Consider the following 18,450-nt stretch of genomic DNA (forward strand, 5'->3'; position numbering starts at 1 on the left):
GTGCAGCCACACCATTGTCTAATATTACGCAGCCATGAAAGTTTCTTTCGACCTATCCATCTCTTTCCCTCCACTTTTCCTTGTATTATAAGGCGAAGCAGATGGTATTTAGGTCCTCTAATTATATGGCCGAAGTATTCTGTTTTTCTCCTCTTTATGATGCTTATGAGCAGACGTTCCGAATTCATCATTTGAAGAATATCTTCATTGGAAGTGTGCGAAACCCACGATATCTTTAGGATTCGTCGATATCACCTAGTCGTGGAATACACAATATATGATTTCCACCATAATAAAATATTTGTGTCTGATACACGTATTTGAAATTTCAAGTAGTTTTTAATTTCTTTTTCAAAAACTTCAATATTATCTGATGATTTTATAAATAAAATATTGAAATTTATTAAATTATTGGGTTCATCGTTCTTTTTACGTTTCTTGTGGTGAGGCTCTTCGTCGCCATTTTGATTACCAAATTTTTCGTAAAAAGTTTTATGCAAACTTTTCAATTTTTTTAGTGTTTCTTCTTTCATTTCTTTTCCCCATTGAGTTAGGTCTAATCCATCAGCTTTGATTCGTGGATCAAGCACCAAAAAGACGGAATATATCCAATTGCATTTCGCATAGTACCTAATCAACTTATCTCTTCCAGTTTGAAATGACTTGATTAATTTTTCATGCTCTCCATTTCGATTGTCTTTATAATCAACTTCAAAAGACTGTTTTTCAATGTATTCAATTAAACGCTATCATCGAATCTGGAAGTGTAACATACTTTTTTCCACTAATCCTTTCGGTAACTATTTTAACATTACTCAAATAGGAAATAATTTTCTCAACAATTGTCCATTCATGTTTGTTTACAAGAAAAGTATTTTAACTTTTGTTATTTTTGCATTAGTCCATTGAAATGTTACATTTTTTAGGCCGTACGTTGCATATGTTAGAAGAGTAAGTTTTATTTTTTTATTGTGTAGAGGACATCAGTAGGAGCTTAAGTTCAAGCTTTTGGGATCACCACCCTTTGCAAAGGGGTTTCGCGCTATATCTAGTAAACTACCAACCCTACGGAAAATCTAATAAAACATAAAATATAGCAAATAAATTTTCTACAATTTTGTTTTTATTAATTTTTATCGTCAAGTGACAAACAAAAAAGATATAAATAAAAATAAGTAAAAATTTTTTAACAAATTTCCTTTTGGAAGTTATATTTTACATTTATTCATTTTACAATAAAATAACATTTTACGAATTTTGTAGAGGATTTTTTCAGAGAACAATTTCCACTATAAAGTTATTTAATACTATTTATTTATCTAGGTTTGACAGCACTCCAAACTTGCCCAGATTTTCAAATGTTCATAGGGATACAATAAAAACAAAACGTTAGGCTTACCTTTCTATCTATATATTTTTTATTCATACAATTGATTATGATTTTAACATTTCTATGCTATTATTAGTATATTTTTGACCTTTCTCTCCACTATAAAACTTAGAACCCTAAGCATAAATATGTAGAAAAGGCACAAGAAGTTGTTTGAGGACAAATTCGCCGATCCAGAATATGAATGACGCAACCGAAAAATGTAAAATTCTTCAGAAGAGCAAAAAAAAAAACGATTTTTGAATATTTAAAATAGGGATTAAATTAAGAGTAATCGTCCAGGAGCATCGGCATGGCGTTTATTTTGTGACTAGGATGATTTTTATTTTCATCGATATTGGTTCGAATTTCATTATCTTAGTTTAATCGCCCCATTTTCAACCCTATCTACAGTTGAGTCATTAACTACCCTATAGTGGCTCAGTACATTTTTACAGTTCGGTCGTTTTTTATCATCTGTACATAATATTTTAGAAGTTAATTCGCAATAAACAGGAATTGAGAAAATTTGCAGTTATGTCATTCTTTCTCCATACCGGACTGAATATCTGCCTGATATTAGTATTATTATTATCACTTATCCTGGGTGGCACAGCAGTCGGTTCCCCTCTACTTAACTTATTCTTACAGTTGTGCTACCTATTTGGCAACGTGCAGTCGTATTAAAAATTGTGATAAGTATTTTGAGTTTTATAGATAATACTATTGAGATTCTTGTGAGTAAAAGCGCTCATTATGAGTGGTGGGTATTTCATTTGTATGAAACCTCTGTGGAAAATTATTTGTCAGTGGGAAAGTCGAGCCATCTTTACTTACTGTTGTAATAATAATAATAATAATAATATTTATATTTATTCGTAGTAAATTTACTGAAAAGATCGCCAAGTACAGAGATCTGGAAATTCAAATACGAAGGCAATGGAGAATGCAAAGTACCCAGACGATACCGATTATTATGTCTACTACTGGAGTCATTCCGAAGACCCTCCTCGAAAGCATAAAAAAGCTCGGTCTAAATGAACACCTTTATAAGACCATGCAGAAAGCTGTACTACTCGCGACGGCCAGATGCGTACGAAAATTTCTGGGAGAAACTCCAGCATACCAAGTCACCTAGGGCTCGATAACACGGAAAGAGTCCCACCAGAGCTCAATCCTTTTGATACCGTAGGTATCTGGGATGAGTCAATTTTCCCCTTAGAGGGAGTGTGAGCCGTATGGCTAAGTCTGGATATTTATTCATCCTTTAAGACATACAATGTATAGGACATGTCATTAGTTTTACAAACAAACAAACAATAAAATTAATACATTTATAAATTTTATAAACATTTGAAGGTAGATAGAATTAATAACATTCAGGTAATATTTCTGTCCGAAACAAACTCTTCCACAGTATAATAACATTTGGTAAGCAATAAGCTTTTAATGGATTTCTTAAAGAAATATTTATTCATTGTTCTATATTTTTTTGGTAAAACGTTAAACAATCTAATGCTGATATACTTTACTGACATTTCAAATTTACTCGATCTATGACCAGGTACACTCAGCAAATCGCCACCTCGCGTCGAATAATTGTGGAAACTAGAATTTCTGTCATACGTATGAATATTATCAACAGCATATAGTAACATTCTGAAGATATAAATACATGGAAAACTTAAAATATTATTCTTAATAAATATGGGCTTACAGCTCTCAAGAGGTCTAATTCCAAACATTTTTCGTATTATACGTTTTTGTGTTATAAATATTTTGTCACTGTTGACTGCATTCCCCCATAAAACTATGTTGTAACAAAGTCTACTATAAACAAGGCTATAGTATACATTTAACAGCGCAGAGATGGGCATAATATTTTTAATACGGGATAATGCATAGTACGACTTATTAAGGGACTTACTGAGCATGTCTATGTGAACTGACCATTTTAATTTTGAGTCGAGATGGATACCTAAAAATTTTGTATGATTTGAGGAATCCAGTAGTACATTGTTAAAACTTAGGTGTAGTACAGGATTTACAGAATTTAAGTTATTAAAATATATTACTTTTGTTTTGTCTACATTTAAAATTAGGTTATTAGGTTATTATTGTGGGCGAACGTTTTTCGTCTCTTTAGGAAATAAAGACGATTCTCTGGAAACCCTGAGGTATGAACGATTCGCTAAAACAGTGACAAAAAATGCATTTAATCTCTTCTCACTTCCTCCAACACAAGATTCTCGAGTCCGATTCCACAAATTCCGAGTGACACTGTTTAGTTACTAAACCAGTGAGTTTCCAAGTTAACAAAAATAAACAGAATAATTCAATTTGAACGTTACGAATTGTGCGTTACGAATTTGTATAGTTACGAACTGTCGCTGTTACGAAGTGTCGCCGTTACGAACTGTCGCTGTTACGAACTGTCCGTTACCATTTGTCATATCGAAATTTTTATCGAATATCTTGAAGCTCTACTCAGAAGAATGAAGAACAACCGAGAGGTATTGATCACCATCGAAATTCGAAAATTACAATACTTCGGACACATTGTGCGAAATGAATCCAGATAAATATGTCCTCGTACAGGCCATTCCACAAGGGATAATATTTAAAAAGCGAGGTCCAGGAAGAACAAAATCCTGGTTAAAGAACCTCAGAACTTGTTTCAACACAACATCTGTGCAGCTTTTAAGCGCTGCTGCAGGTCCGTTAAAGATTGGCATGATGATAGCCAACATTCGTCACGGATAGACACATCAATAAAAAGAAGAAACAATGATAAAGATTTGTCTGTGTTGTACAGTGCAAACGGAGCACAGAGAGAATCAATTTATAGATAATTTTCCATACTAAAGTTATCCAGTTTGAGTAAATAAACCAATTAGAGTGAATAAAATTCTGTATTGGATTACCTACATAAAATAGAGCACAAACATTCTCCCAGTAAAGATGTTTGTGCTTCTACCACTTTTATCAAATTTATTCCATTTTTCTATGAATGCGCTCTCTTTTAAAAATAATCTCGGGTCCCTCATCTACCTATGCATTATTTATTTCGCCAAAGAACAAAAACAAATACTTGTGTTGACGCTGTTCGCTTCCTATTCCGATTCAGAAAACTTCGTTAGGGCTTTGTCACAACAAGCAAGCGTACCAACCTGAGCCACTGACGCGACGGAAAGAAATTTCCCAAATTGGATCTCTATTCCACTCAGCCAGAACTAGGTCGCTAGACCCCAATCCTCCGGCCCTAATTCCACGAAAAGTGAGAAGTGAAGGGACATTGTTGCCAAGTACACTTTATGGTAACGAGGTAGATACCGAACCGAAAATGGGATTAAACTTTTTAAGCCGAGTCGAACGCCGCCGAAATTTTGGAAGTAAATTTATTTTTAAAGCGTATTTTTTGCACTACCGAAAAAGCGGGGTTTACGTAATGTATACAAGGAGTGTCATTTAATATTAAGGAGCTCTTTGGAGACTCATTGGCACGAAAAACGTGCTCCACTGTAAATAATGTATCAAATTATTTTATCATATAAATACAGCTTCAGTCTTTTTAGATGACTCTCAAATTTTTGAAAGTTGTGGCACACAGGACTGTACAAATTAAAGAAAAACTTACCTTACCCTTACTTCAAACTGCTTCGATCATACCTTATAAACGGAGATATCTAGTAAAATATAGTGAAGCCTATACAAAACTCTATCCTACCCTGTCTGGTGTACTTTAGGGTAGTGTGCAGAGTGCACGGACTGATCCTGTACCTGATATACGGCTGAATTACCAACAAGCAATAGCCTACATATTGCAACATTTGCAGATGATACTGCTTTCCTGGACTCTCATGGTAATACAATAATAGCATCAGAAAAACTGCCATTACATCTGAACAAAACAAATGAATGCCTTAAGCTCTGGAGAATTAGAGTAAACCCCTCAAAATCCTCACACATTACATTTAATCTACATGCCCACAAGTTACCCTTGATGGACATCCTTTACGCCAAAAGAATGACGTAAAATATTTAGGAATTCAGCTTGACAAACGACTAACTTGGACCAAACATACATGAACGAAAAGACTTCAACTAAAAATTTTATACAGAAAACTTTAATGGATGTTGGGGAAAAAACTCTCACCTATCGATGGACAACAAGCTGATGATATACCGGGTGTCACAATAAGAATGGCTCTCGGCCATATCTCAGGAACCGTTTATAGTACAGCTTCGAGAAAAAATATTTATAACCAAAGTTGCCTCGGGAAAAGCCTGGAAATTATTTTCATAAATGTAGGTCTACCGCTAGAGGGCGTAATTGAATATCAAAAATAAAAAAATCAAAATTTTACAAAATTTACCTAATGAAAGGGCACTGGAAATCCAATCATCGTATTCTTTTTAAAATTCTGCGCATATTTGATTTCACAAGTTTAAGTCTACCTTTGCTATGGTATCCAACTGTGGGGATCTGCGTCGAGATCCAATATCGACATCCTGGAGAGATTCCAATCGAAAACCTTGCGCATTATCACAAATGCGTTCATGCCCAATGAACACATCAATCGTGATCTCCAAATGAAGACTGTCAAAGAAGAAATTGCCAGTTACGCCCAAAAATACGACATCCGACTACAAAACCACCCCAACAGGCTAGCGAAGAACCTAATGAGACCCCAAGTAAACAGAAGACTAAAGCGCCACACTCCAAGCGATCTACGAACATGATTTTAAATTTTAAATTTTCAAAAATATTTTATTTATTAGAGTTTATTTATAGGGTTTTATTTATTAGTCACAAATAATTTTGTTAAGTACTAAAATTATGATTTCATAGGTTATTGTCACTGGACAGTCTCCTGCAAGTCTCTTTTAATTGTTAAACAATTTACTTATTGTAATCATTATTACAGATTGTAAATAAATGGGATGTTAAAAAAAAGTCTACCTTTGCAAATAGGAGCTGGGGGTGAGTGGGAACCTTCTTATAAAAAATGGCTGTAAGTCCGGTTCCGCTAAATCGAATTTTGCATACTTGGTCTTGTTGAAAACAGCTCTTTTTCGTCAATGTATGTAAATGTCTTATTTTCGAAATAGCCTAATAAGTAGTATGCAAGCTAGGAGGCGTTACTTAATTATTTTCAGTAATCTAGTTTTCTTTGGAAAATATTAAATACAAGTATGCATTTTTAATCCTGTATTTCAAAATAAGACCAAATTAGCAACATAATACCGAAAACCGCATGTCGATACCTTTTTTCTATCTCGAGATATCTTAAGAAATGTGTAAATTTTAAATATAACTTACTGTCAACGAGGTTAAGGAAAATTAGTGTGCTATGGAAGAAACAAATAAACATTTTCCAGATGTAAACGTATATAATTAATTTAAACAATAAGACAAACAACACCATAAAATATAACAAAAAATAAAAGCAACTACTTAGTTAGTCTTAGTGACTGCCTAAATGTTCCAATTGTTGCCCATCACTTTGGATGCAAGCATTTACTCTTTCAAGAGTAGATTGAATAGCAACATATTTAACAGTTTTAGACTTTTATTTGTGGGGACGGATTAAAGACCTTGTATTTGCCGCTAGGCCAACTATTCGAGAAAACATGATCTAGAATCTAGAGAATTCGAAACGCCATTCAAAACATTGCGAAAGCAGAAATTGCGACTGCTGTTCAATCTACTCTTGAAAGAGTAAATGCTTGCATCAAAATAATGGGCACCAATTTGAACATTTAGGTCGTCACTAAGTAAGTAGTTGCTTTTATTTCTTTGTTATATTTTATAGTGCTGTTTGTCTTATTGTTGTTTTAATTAATTATATACGTTTACATCTGGAAAATGTTTCTTTGTTTTTTCCATAGCACACTACTCTTGCTTAACTTCGTTTACCGGTGACATTAACAGTTGTTTAACATTTACACGTTTTTTAACATATCTCGAGATAGAAAAAAGGTATCGACATGCGGTTTTCGGTATTATGTTGCTAATTTGGTCTAATCTTGTAATACAGGATTAAACATGCATACTTGTATTTAATATTCTCCAAAGAAAACTAGATTTCCGAAAATAATTAAATAACGCCTACTAGCTGGCATATTACTTATTAGGCTATTTCGAAAATAAGACTCTTACATTGACGAAAAAGAGCTGTTTTCAACAAGACCATGTATGTAAAATTCGATTTAGCGGAACCAGACTTACAGCCATTTTTTCATAAGAAGGTTCCCACCTCTTATTTGCAAAGGTAGACTTAAACTTGTGAAATCAAATATGCGCAGAATTTTATGAAGAATACGATGATTGGATTTCCAGTGCTCTTTCATTAGGTAATTTCGTAAAATTTTAATTTTTTAATTTTTGAAATTCAATTACGCCCTCTAGCGGTGGACCTACAGTTATGAAAATAATTTCCTGGCTTTTCCCGAGGCAACTTTTGTTATAATATTTTTTTCTCAAAGCTGTACTATAAACGGTTCCTGAGATATGGCCGAGAGCCATTCTTATTGGGACACCCGGTACAAGACAATAATAAAACTAATTTAATCATATTATAGTTCGCAACTCTGGGGATCAGTAAGCAAATCTAATATTATGCAAATCAAATATTTCAATCCAAAGCTCTGAGAACAGTCGCTAATGCCCCTTGGTATATCTAGAATGACGCAATACATAGAGATCTTCAGGTACCTACTAACAGTCTCTGAAGAGTGGAAAAAATCTTTTGAACAATATTAAAGTTGGTTGCGGGTGCATCCTAACACCCTGGAACACAATCTCCTCAGGAACCAATAAGCGAAGGGGTTGAAGTGATATGATTCCTTGGACCTACTTAACCGATTCTTACAGAGCCTACAGCAGTGGAAGCTACGCCTTCAACAGTGTTCAGCGAATGTGTTTTGTGCCGTTTTTAGATTTCTTGCTCGAGTGTCAGTGTATGTGCACATCTCACTGGTAAACAAGCCAATATGTGTCGTGATGCTTTGGTCACTGAACCTTATATCTCTCTTCATCGTAAAGACAAACAATTTTACTTATTGTGTTCATTGTAAAACAGTTTGTAAAAGATCTTAAATGTTAATATAACCTTAACGCAGCAATCTAACGTCATTGTTGATATTTCCTCTTTCCTGTGTTATAGAGTCCAGGTCCAGATGGAATAGATCCGTAAACATTGAAATTAATCAGTGAAGAAAACGTCTAAATATTTGCCCTTTTATTCGGTCACATTTATGATCAGGAAAATTGTCCCAAGCCTGGTTCGAATCAATATTCATTAAACTACCGAATCACATAACCGAAACTGTAAAAAGTGCGACACAATAATTATCGGAGACGATCAGTTTGGATTAAGAGCCGGCATGGGAACGAGTGAAGCCATGTTTAGTTTACTAGTTCTGTATTTATATGTTTCATAGACTTTTAAAAAGCATCTGATAGAGTGTAAGACACGATCTACCATTCGAACGATTGCAAGAAGTCGGTTTAGATCGGAAAGTCATCAAACTACTAAAAAACTTATACCGGAACCAAAACTCTAGAATTAGGATCAAATGATCCACGTTCGCAGAAGCAGAAAATAGGGAGAAGTTAGACAAGGATGGGTTTTGCCACCCCTGCTATTTAATCTTTATTTCGAGTTTCTAGAGGCACTAAAAGATTCCAAGGATGGAGTCAAGGTGAATGGCGTAAACATCAATAACCCAGGCAATTAAAACTTAAGAATGATAAGGTACTAGGCAGGGACGGTATACCCGCAAAATTATTAAAACAGAGAGGCGCACAAACAACCATGGGATTATTGTGCCAATCCACCAAAAAAGGAAACAAAAAGCACCATATAGTGCAGTCACTAATGGCTTTCACCTCCGATTTCGTTGAACCTTCATCGATTTTCATGAAAATTGGTGAGTAATTAGACGATACCTCAAGGAACAAAGGTGACATGATGCCAACTTGCGCTTTTACCCTCTGAGTGGATGCTACCCCTTTTCTGGGGTGAAAATTATTTTATTAAAAATAATACCATAAATCCATAGAGGACCATATTCTAAGCAAAATTTGTTATATTAAGTTATTAACATAAATCAATACTTTTTGAGTTATTAAAGATCAAAGATTTTATTTTTTCGTAAAAAATGCATGTTTTAAAGCTGTTTTTCATGTATAACTCAAAAACTATTAGCTTTTACAAAAAAGTTATTATTACCAAAATTGAAGACAATAAAAAATTGAAAACACTGTTCACTCAAAGTACTAAACTAATGTTAATTCAAAGGGAGTTATGGGTAATTGAATGTATATTTTTTTCGAAGAGTACTCAAATCTAAGTATTCAAGCTTAAATAACGGGAAAACGAAGCATTTTATAAAATATACCTGCCATAAACACTTATCAACGTACTTCAGAATCCCTAACAAGTGAGCTCCAGAAGAAGTTAATAGCATCAAAATTAAACAAGTTATGATGAAACTAAGAGAACCCTTTCGAATTTTTTAGGGAAAAGTGAAAAATAAAATATACGCCATTTCTACAAAAATTAAAATTTATAGTAATCCTTTCAAAAATTTCTTTGTATTAACATAAGTAATGATTTTAACAATTTTAACCGGTTTAGAATGCATATTTTTGAAAAAAAAAAAGATATAATTTTAAAAAATCAGAATTTTTAAAATTATGTCATTTTTATTTTCTTTTGATAATAACTATAAAAATACTCAATATACGTAAAAAATGGTAAATAACCTAATTTTAGTTTTTTTTATATAAAATATTTTACCTTTTTTACCATTTCTGTAGGGTGAAAAATAACCGAGATAGAAACGTTTAAAGCTTAAATTTTGCTGCGAGAACCATGTAACCGTGGCCATCTATTCTTTGATTTTTAAAAAAGTAAGGGGTTTAAAACATTAAATTTAACGCATTTTAATAGCCTTTGGAATTACCTTTCAAACTAATTTTAATTGAACTTGATATCGTAAAAATTAACGGAGTTATAAAAAAACGATAACATTTTTTGGAAAAATTTTTAAAAGATAAAGTTTAAAAAATTTTTGGAGCATAAATTTTAATGCTATTAACTTGTTCGGGATCTCATTTGATAGATATTTCTAAGTACTTTCACAAATGTTTAATAAGTTTATGTTATAAAATGCATCATTTTCCCATAATTTAAGCTTGAATACTTAGATTTGGGTACTCGCCAAAAAAAATATGCATTTAATTACCTATAACACACTTTTAGTTAATAATAAAAGATTTTTTTAGTAAGGGGTTTATTTAATTTTTTATTAGCTTAAATTTTGGTAATAATAACTTTTTTGTAAAAACTTTTGAGTTATCTATGAAAAATCTGTTAAAAACATGCATTTTTCTTACCAAAAATTAAAATTTTTGATCTTTAATAACTCAAAAAGTTTTGATTTATTTTAATAACTTTATATAACAAATGTTGCTTATAATTTGTCCCCCTATCTAACTATGGGGTTATTTTTAATAAAATAATTTTCACCCCGAGAAGGGGTGGCATCCACCCCCAGGGTACAAGCGCAAGTTGGCACCATGTCACCTTTGTTCCTTGAGATATCCTCTAACCACTCACCAATTTTCGTGTAAATCGATGGAGGTTGAACGAAATCGGAGGTTATAGCTCATATCCACCTTCAGTGACTCCACTAGTATTAAATATCGTAGAATGTTGCTCCTAAATAAGTACTACGTACAAATTTCTTGTAAATAATATCTTGCTAGAAAGAACCAAAACACACACAGAAGGAATCGTTGGGGATTATCAATGCGAATTTAGACCGAGCCGCTCTATTATTGACCAAATATTCATAATAAAACAACTAATACAAAATGCTGATAGTTTGATCGTTAGCTTCATCAGATGTTCAGAGATTTTAAACAGGCATTTGATAGAATATGCAGATTTACAGAAAGCGATACAGAAATTTTCCAAAAAAGCTAGTCAATTTAATGTAGGTATGTGTACGGAACGGTTACGATGTAAGGTGAGAGTTCGACAACAATACTCGGAGACATTTGAAATAAACAAAGAAGTAAAACAGGGAGATGCACTTTCACCACAACTCCTCAACTTATATAGCTCTGGAACATACATTCAGAAGTACAAGAATCAATAAACAAATATGAAAAAAACATTTTTTAGAAACGCTTTGCTTTAGTTATGAGTGACTAAAATTTAAAATATTATAAAAAAATTAACTAAAAAGCAAAAAATAAAAAAATAAAACCCGAAGGATTATTCGAAAAAAACGTTCGTTAAAAAAATGAAAAAATCTAACACATTCGTTAAAGAAAAGCGTGGGGCGAAAACCGTTTAATCGATGAAGACGCGCCCCACGCTTTTCTTTAACGAATGTGTTAGATTTTTTCATTTTTTTAACGAACGTTTTTTTTGAATAATCCTTCGAGTTTGATTTTTTTATTTTTTGCTTTTTAGTTAATTTTTTTATAATATTTTAAATTTTAGTCACTCATAACTAGGGAGCGGATTTTATGCTAAATGCATATTGCATGCATATGTCGCATATTTGAGAAATTTAGTAAATTTTGCATACTTTTAAAGAAACATGCATATTTTGTGTCTATTACATTATTATTTTGTGTCCGATCTTTACACAAAGTACTTATAGTGCTTATAGTAACCAGTTATAAAATGATTGTAGGATGTTAAAGTGAAATCCGAATTTTATTTACTTTTATCTTTTATTATATTTAGTAGGTACCTATAATTCTGGTGATTCTTTTAAATCCTCTATTGTTAAGAGAATTTACACATTTAATTATATTAACGATTTTCTAACGGAAATTAACAAGTTATTTTAAATACGCCCCAATTACTTCTATTGATGTTGAAAGGAGTTTTTCAAGTTATATAAATATTTTATCTAATCAAAGAATATGTTTCCTCGTAAAGAATTTGGAAAAACACATTGTAGTGAATTATAATCGAAGATAATAATATATATTTATAGTGATATTGTTGTTTTATTTTAAATAGGTATCTATTGGTAGCAGTTTTTGTAAAAACTGTGAATAAATTGCATATATTATAAAAAAATTATTTTATATGAAAGATAATAAATAAGATTACCTCCCCCCTATAAAAGAAACCCTTAGAACAGAATAGAACAGAAAATTTGTGGTTTCTCGAAATGCGCATTTTTTGAATTTTTGTGCATATCTTGCGCATATTTAGTAATTTTTTACCGCATATATATGCGCATATTTCATCAAAATTTATCGCATATAAATCCGCTCCCTACTCATAACTAAAGAAAAGCGTTTCTTATAAAAAATTTTTCATATATTTTTTTTAATTTTTAATCTTTTCAAACATTAAAATATATCGTCATGTTTAGAAAAGAATGTAAGTATATGACAGATACATTTTTTGCATTTATTTCAACTTTTGATACATACATTGTACATTTTCTGCAATTTCTTCATACATTTCTTGAATCAAAATCATTATTTACACCTATTACAGTTTTCGCAGTCTTTCCATCTATTCTAATACTTTACTATTGCACGGTGTAGACGCTGTTAATTTCTCGCAATGCAGTTCTTCGATGCGTAAGCCGTCTAAAGGTACGTATCCATACAAGGGTAAACCTCGCTCGGTGTAGTAGCTCCACATAGTGGATACGTCGGTGATCGCCGCTCGGCGCTTACCCTCTTCGATTCAACCGGTTTGAGGTTTATATGTAGGGGAGAGCATGCCGTATCCATTTGAGCAGCTACACCGATCGGAGTTTACCCTTGTATGGATACGTACCTTATTAATCGCACTCGGCTCAATGCAACGTAAGCTTTGCAGACTCAATGTAGGATTCTAAGCCTGTCCTTACGCAAACACTTTCGGGCCCAAGTTCACGACAGCGTAGTCAATAGTCGAACCTTGCGTTTTATGGACAGTCGAAGCCCACGATAATACTAAGGGCAGCATTCGTCTCTCTGCGGTGTCATAACTTTTTTTCGCTGAAAACTGGATAGGAATCGGACAGACACTGGATAAATTTGAAACTTTATTGTTTATGTATCAAGCATAACGTAAAAAATTAACGTAAAAAATGAAATTACGTATGGTTCATATAATTAGCTACAATCTGTAAAAGTTTCAAGTTTCTGCATTGTAAAATACAAGAGAATTTAAGCATTTTCCATTAAAATCGTTTTTGAAGATATTCTTTTTTAGCGGCGAATCGATTGAGGGTAAAATTTGATTGATCCGCGCGCATGCGCACACCGACAGTATGGTATTAGTTGTTATATGGGCTCTGATTGGGTGTTGAAATTTTGAAATGACCTGTCAATAATTGTTCAATATGGAGGTTATCGGTAAACAAAAATATTGTATAATATTAGTTTTTATTGATGTGTGGACAGAAATCAAATCAAATTTATAATTAAAGTGAATTTTTAAATAGTTTTGAAAAGCCGCAGGTACGTAATTCTAAATGTTTCAGTTGGAAATACCTAATAGTTTCAATACCTATCTATTTGGAAAATGTAAACAAAATAATGTAGTTACCTATTAGTAGGCAATGCTTTAGTTTACATAATTTGATTAGGAACAAACTTTCTACAAATCTTCATCTCATATATCGTTTTCTTACTCTATATTTTGTTGTATTTTATTTCGACAAAAATCAAACTAATAATTTTATTAAATTCATATAAATTTATGGTGTACACGTTTAGTTTGTGTATATTCCCACATGACGTATACGAGAGTTTGGTGCAGTTTGAAATGGCGTCAACTTTCGTACGGCGCGGTAGACGTGAAGTGGGTTCAAGCCCCAAGCAAGTTATTATTTTTTTATTTTTTTTTATAGATTTTATGATTGCAAGTATATTATTATATAATTTTTGAAGATATTCTTCTTTTTTGAAAGTAGTAGATAAGAAAGTTAGTTTGATTTTTAAATAAAATAAGTATAAATAACCTTTTAAGTATATTTACTTCGTTTAAATTACCTATTATATAATAGAAGAATATCTTCTTACGTGCGTACAAAGTACACACAAATTCTTTTTTTTATTTAAACAATTCATAAACACAAAAAAAATTTTGATCGACTATTCGTGTATTGTTCCCGCGAATGCATATGTCTGCAAAATTTCATTCATTTGCATTGAAGAAAAGTCAGTCAAATTAACGTCTAAAGATTTGACGCAAACGATTGAACTAAATAATGGCGTTTGAAAAAGCGACTTTAATATTATATCGAGAAGGACCAAACTTACTGTTGACATTTGCAGACAATATCGATCTAATTCGAAACACCAGCTTAAGGATAAAGGAGACTTTAGTTAAATCCATAAAGAAAGGACAGAAGGTGGGGCTCATAATCCAAAAAAAAAAAAAAATAAATATGAGCCGCAATAACCGAGACAGAGATAGAATCGGACAGAACCCATAGACATATTAAAGGTAGACAAGGCATACTGAGCAAAAAAGCGTAACGCGGAAGCAGTCGATCGTTGGTGTATCTATCTCTTTTAACCAAGCGATCCCGCGCATGTGGCAGACAAAGATAGCTAGACTACTTAATCCTTAATATTGGCGTTACACCTCGATGCACAGAGAGGCCCATACCTTGCCTAATCTACTAGTTACTATATCTATGACAGAACCTCACCGTCGCGACGCGTCGATGATTTTAGCTTTGACCACGTCACAGAAATTAAGTATCTTGGAACAACAATAACTAAAGACAATAAAGGATCACAATAAATAAACAATAGGATACAAACCAGCGATCGTTAGCTTTATGCTTACTATTTTTTTCACCTTTTACCATTTTCAGTCTTTGTCCCTGGTCCAATATGGTGGTTTTTCTTTTTGATTTTCGCAATCTGATATTATTTCTGATTTGAAATGCTCCATAATTTACCTCTTTGGTGACTACAACCTGCCATCAGCTGATTGGGAACTTAAAGACTTCTGCTCATCAGCAACTGCTAAACCTAATACAGTGGAACCCCGATAAGTCGGCCCCCGATAACCCGGAACTCCGGCTAACCCGGACCGATTTTTATCAGACAAACATTTCAAAAATAAAAATGTATTGCTGTTACAAAATCTCGTAAACCTAATTCATTCATTTGGTGACGTCAATATACGAACGAAACGATTGATGAATCCGACATTACTGAAAATATCAGGGCAATCAGGGTGCAGATGGGACCCTGTCGCGCAATTCGCAGCAAATAAAATAGTCGTATGTTTTTGGCTTCATTTTATTTCGTTTATACATACGCATTTTCAAGGTTCACGAGGTTTTGTACCAACTCTATGTAATATAATATTTGAGAGATAATGGAACCGGATTGAACTACATATAACATAGTAAAAATGACTCATGGTACACCACATTCATTGTCGAAAACAACATGCACCTGTATTATCCTTTATTTTTTTGAAACTGTCTGTGTTAGCATTGTTTAGAAAAGACTATTAAAATTCTTTTTTTAACAATGGTCTTAGTCATCACTTTTATTAAATAACATAACATCAGAGACGGTATTATGTGTAGTAAAGTCGTATTATTGTTCGCTTCCGTTTTGTAATCGTTCGTAAATTTATTCAGATTTTGTGTTTGTGTGTCTTTTGTCTATAAGGGCAACAAAACGTAAAAATGTTGTAGTGACAATGGAAAAGAAACTAGAAGCATTAAGTAGAATTGATAAAGGTGAATCTTGCAGCATTATATTATGGTGTCGGTACATCTACAGTATCGGATTGGAAGAAAAATAGAACTAAAATCGAAGAATTTTTTTTTTCAAAATGATAACAAAAGACAGTTTAATCGGTGCAAAGCTAATAAAGCTAAGAATGAGACTTTTGACGACGCTTTGTATGTGTGGTTTTGTGTGGAATGCGAACGTGGTTTACCAGTGTCTGTGTGACAATTATAACGGAGTTTATCTGTAAGCATACCATATTTTATTAATTTTTACCATTTTCTCCGGCTAACCCGGATTTTCGATAACCCGGATCGGCCGCGGTCCCAATTAATCCGAGTTAACGGGGTTCCACTGTACATCGTTTGCAGAAACGGAGGCGATTGGTGTTATCTCAAATATGTGTGCTCTTCATAATATATTCCAATCAAATAACATTGTCAATTCTAGAGGCGCTATTCTAGACCTTGTTCTCTCATCAGAAGAGCTTGTGATAACCTCGGCAGTTGATATATTGATTCCTCCAGACTTATATCATCCTCCACTTGAAACTATCTTACAGCTACACTTTGATCAGAACACTACTGCAGGCGATGGTGAATACTACTATGATTTTCATAAAGCTAATCTTCCTTGCATTTATCAATACTTAGAAGCAATTGATTGGGACAGTCTTATAAGTGATAAAGAACTTTCCGAGATGATAGGTACTTTCTATGATATTCTTTACTGTGTGCTTAATATGTATGTTCCATTGAAAAAAGTTTGTACAAAGAAATTTCCTGGTTGGTATTCTAGTGAACTTACACAATTAATACGTGACAAAAAGACTGCCCATTTAATTTACAAGAGTAACAGGTCTCCTGAGAATTATGCAGGTTTTAGTCAACTTAGAGCTCAGTGCAAAATTTTATCAAAAAATTGTTATGCTAATTATATACATTCAACTGAGATTTCGATCCAAGCTAATCCAAAAAATTTTTGGAAATTTGTAAACAGTAAGAAAGAAAATAATAGTATGCCTGTCTCAATGTCACTCAACAATACACTAGCCTCTAATGGCAACGATATTGCAAATTTATTTGCTAGCCATTTCTCTTCAGTTTTTAGTAATAAAACTCTTAAGCATAATGACAATTTAATACAGTCTAAGGTCTATGTATCTTCCTATATTATACCAATTTCAAAAATATACGAAAAACTTTCAACTCTTAATGTCAATAAGGGACCTGGGCCAGATGGTATTTCTCCCATTTTTCTTAAACGATTCTCTTTTATTCTGTCTCGGCCGCTTTATCATATTTTTAATAAATCCCTTCAGTTGGGGGAATTTCCTGACTTTTGGAAACTATCCTATGTCACTCCAATTTACAAAGCAGGTAATAAAGCTGACATAACGAATTATCGTCCTATTTCTATTCTCGGTACAATTCCCAAGGTATTTGAGAGTATTGTTACTGATTACCTTAATTATGACTGCTCTTGGATACTAAATTCTCAACAGTTCGGATTTTCTTGTGGTAAATCAGCAGAACTTAGTTTGTTGCTTTATGTTGATACCTTGTCTGAAGCTTTGGAGAGAGGGTTGCAGATTGATTCAGTGTATACTGACTTCTCCAAGGCTTTTGATAGGGTGAACCATGATCTTTTGTTGCATAAGCTCAAATTATATGGCGTGGAAGGTTCTGTGTTGAAGTGGTTGGGCAGTTACCTAACAAATAGAACACAGCAGGTTAGGGTTAATCATCATTACTCCAACACTTTTCTAGTAACCTCTGGTGTACCTCAGGGCTCTCATTTGGGTCCACTTTTGTTTAACCTGTATATTAACGACATCGTCACCTGCTTCTCTAACACTTCTGCTCTCTTATTCGCTGATGATCTTAAATGTTATCAAATCATTAGTAATCAAGATGATGCAATATCATTGCAATCAGATTTAGATAACTTAGCCAACTGGTGTCTTGATAATGGGATGGATTTGAATGTCAACAAGTGTCACATTATCCGGTTTTGTCGGAATCATCATTTATCAGTATTTAATTATACCATAAATGATCAATTATTGGATACGGTAGACTCAATTAAAGATTTAGGTGTTGTTCTTGATTCCTCTCTGAGCTTTAACCATCACATCAACAATATTACTCAAAGATCCATGAAAATGCTTGGCTTTGTTAAAAGGACAACTCGTGATTTCACGAACGTGTTCGCTATTAAAATGCTCTATTGTTCTTTAGTCAGGACGCACCTTGACTACTGTTCTCCAGTTTGGTCCCCACATTATTTACACCTCAAGAACAAACTTGATAGTGTTCAACATAATTTTCTTAGATAT

General features: G+C 33.1%; 1 protein-coding gene across 1 annotated transcript in view; it reads right to left on the reverse strand.

Annotated features, from left to right (window-relative positions):
• LOC114337570 (uncharacterized) overlaps window positions 1-18,450 on the reverse strand; it is a 255,111-nt gene that overhangs the window by 208,348 nt on the left and 28,313 nt on the right. The gene's annotated exons all lie outside the window — the stretch shown is intronic.

This window comes from Diabrotica virgifera, chromosome 3 (genome assembly GCF_917563875.1).
Source record: "Diabrotica virgifera virgifera chromosome 3, PGI_DIABVI_V3a".
Classification (NCBI taxonomy): Eukaryota; Metazoa; Arthropoda; class Insecta; order Coleoptera; family Chrysomelidae; genus Diabrotica; species Diabrotica virgifera.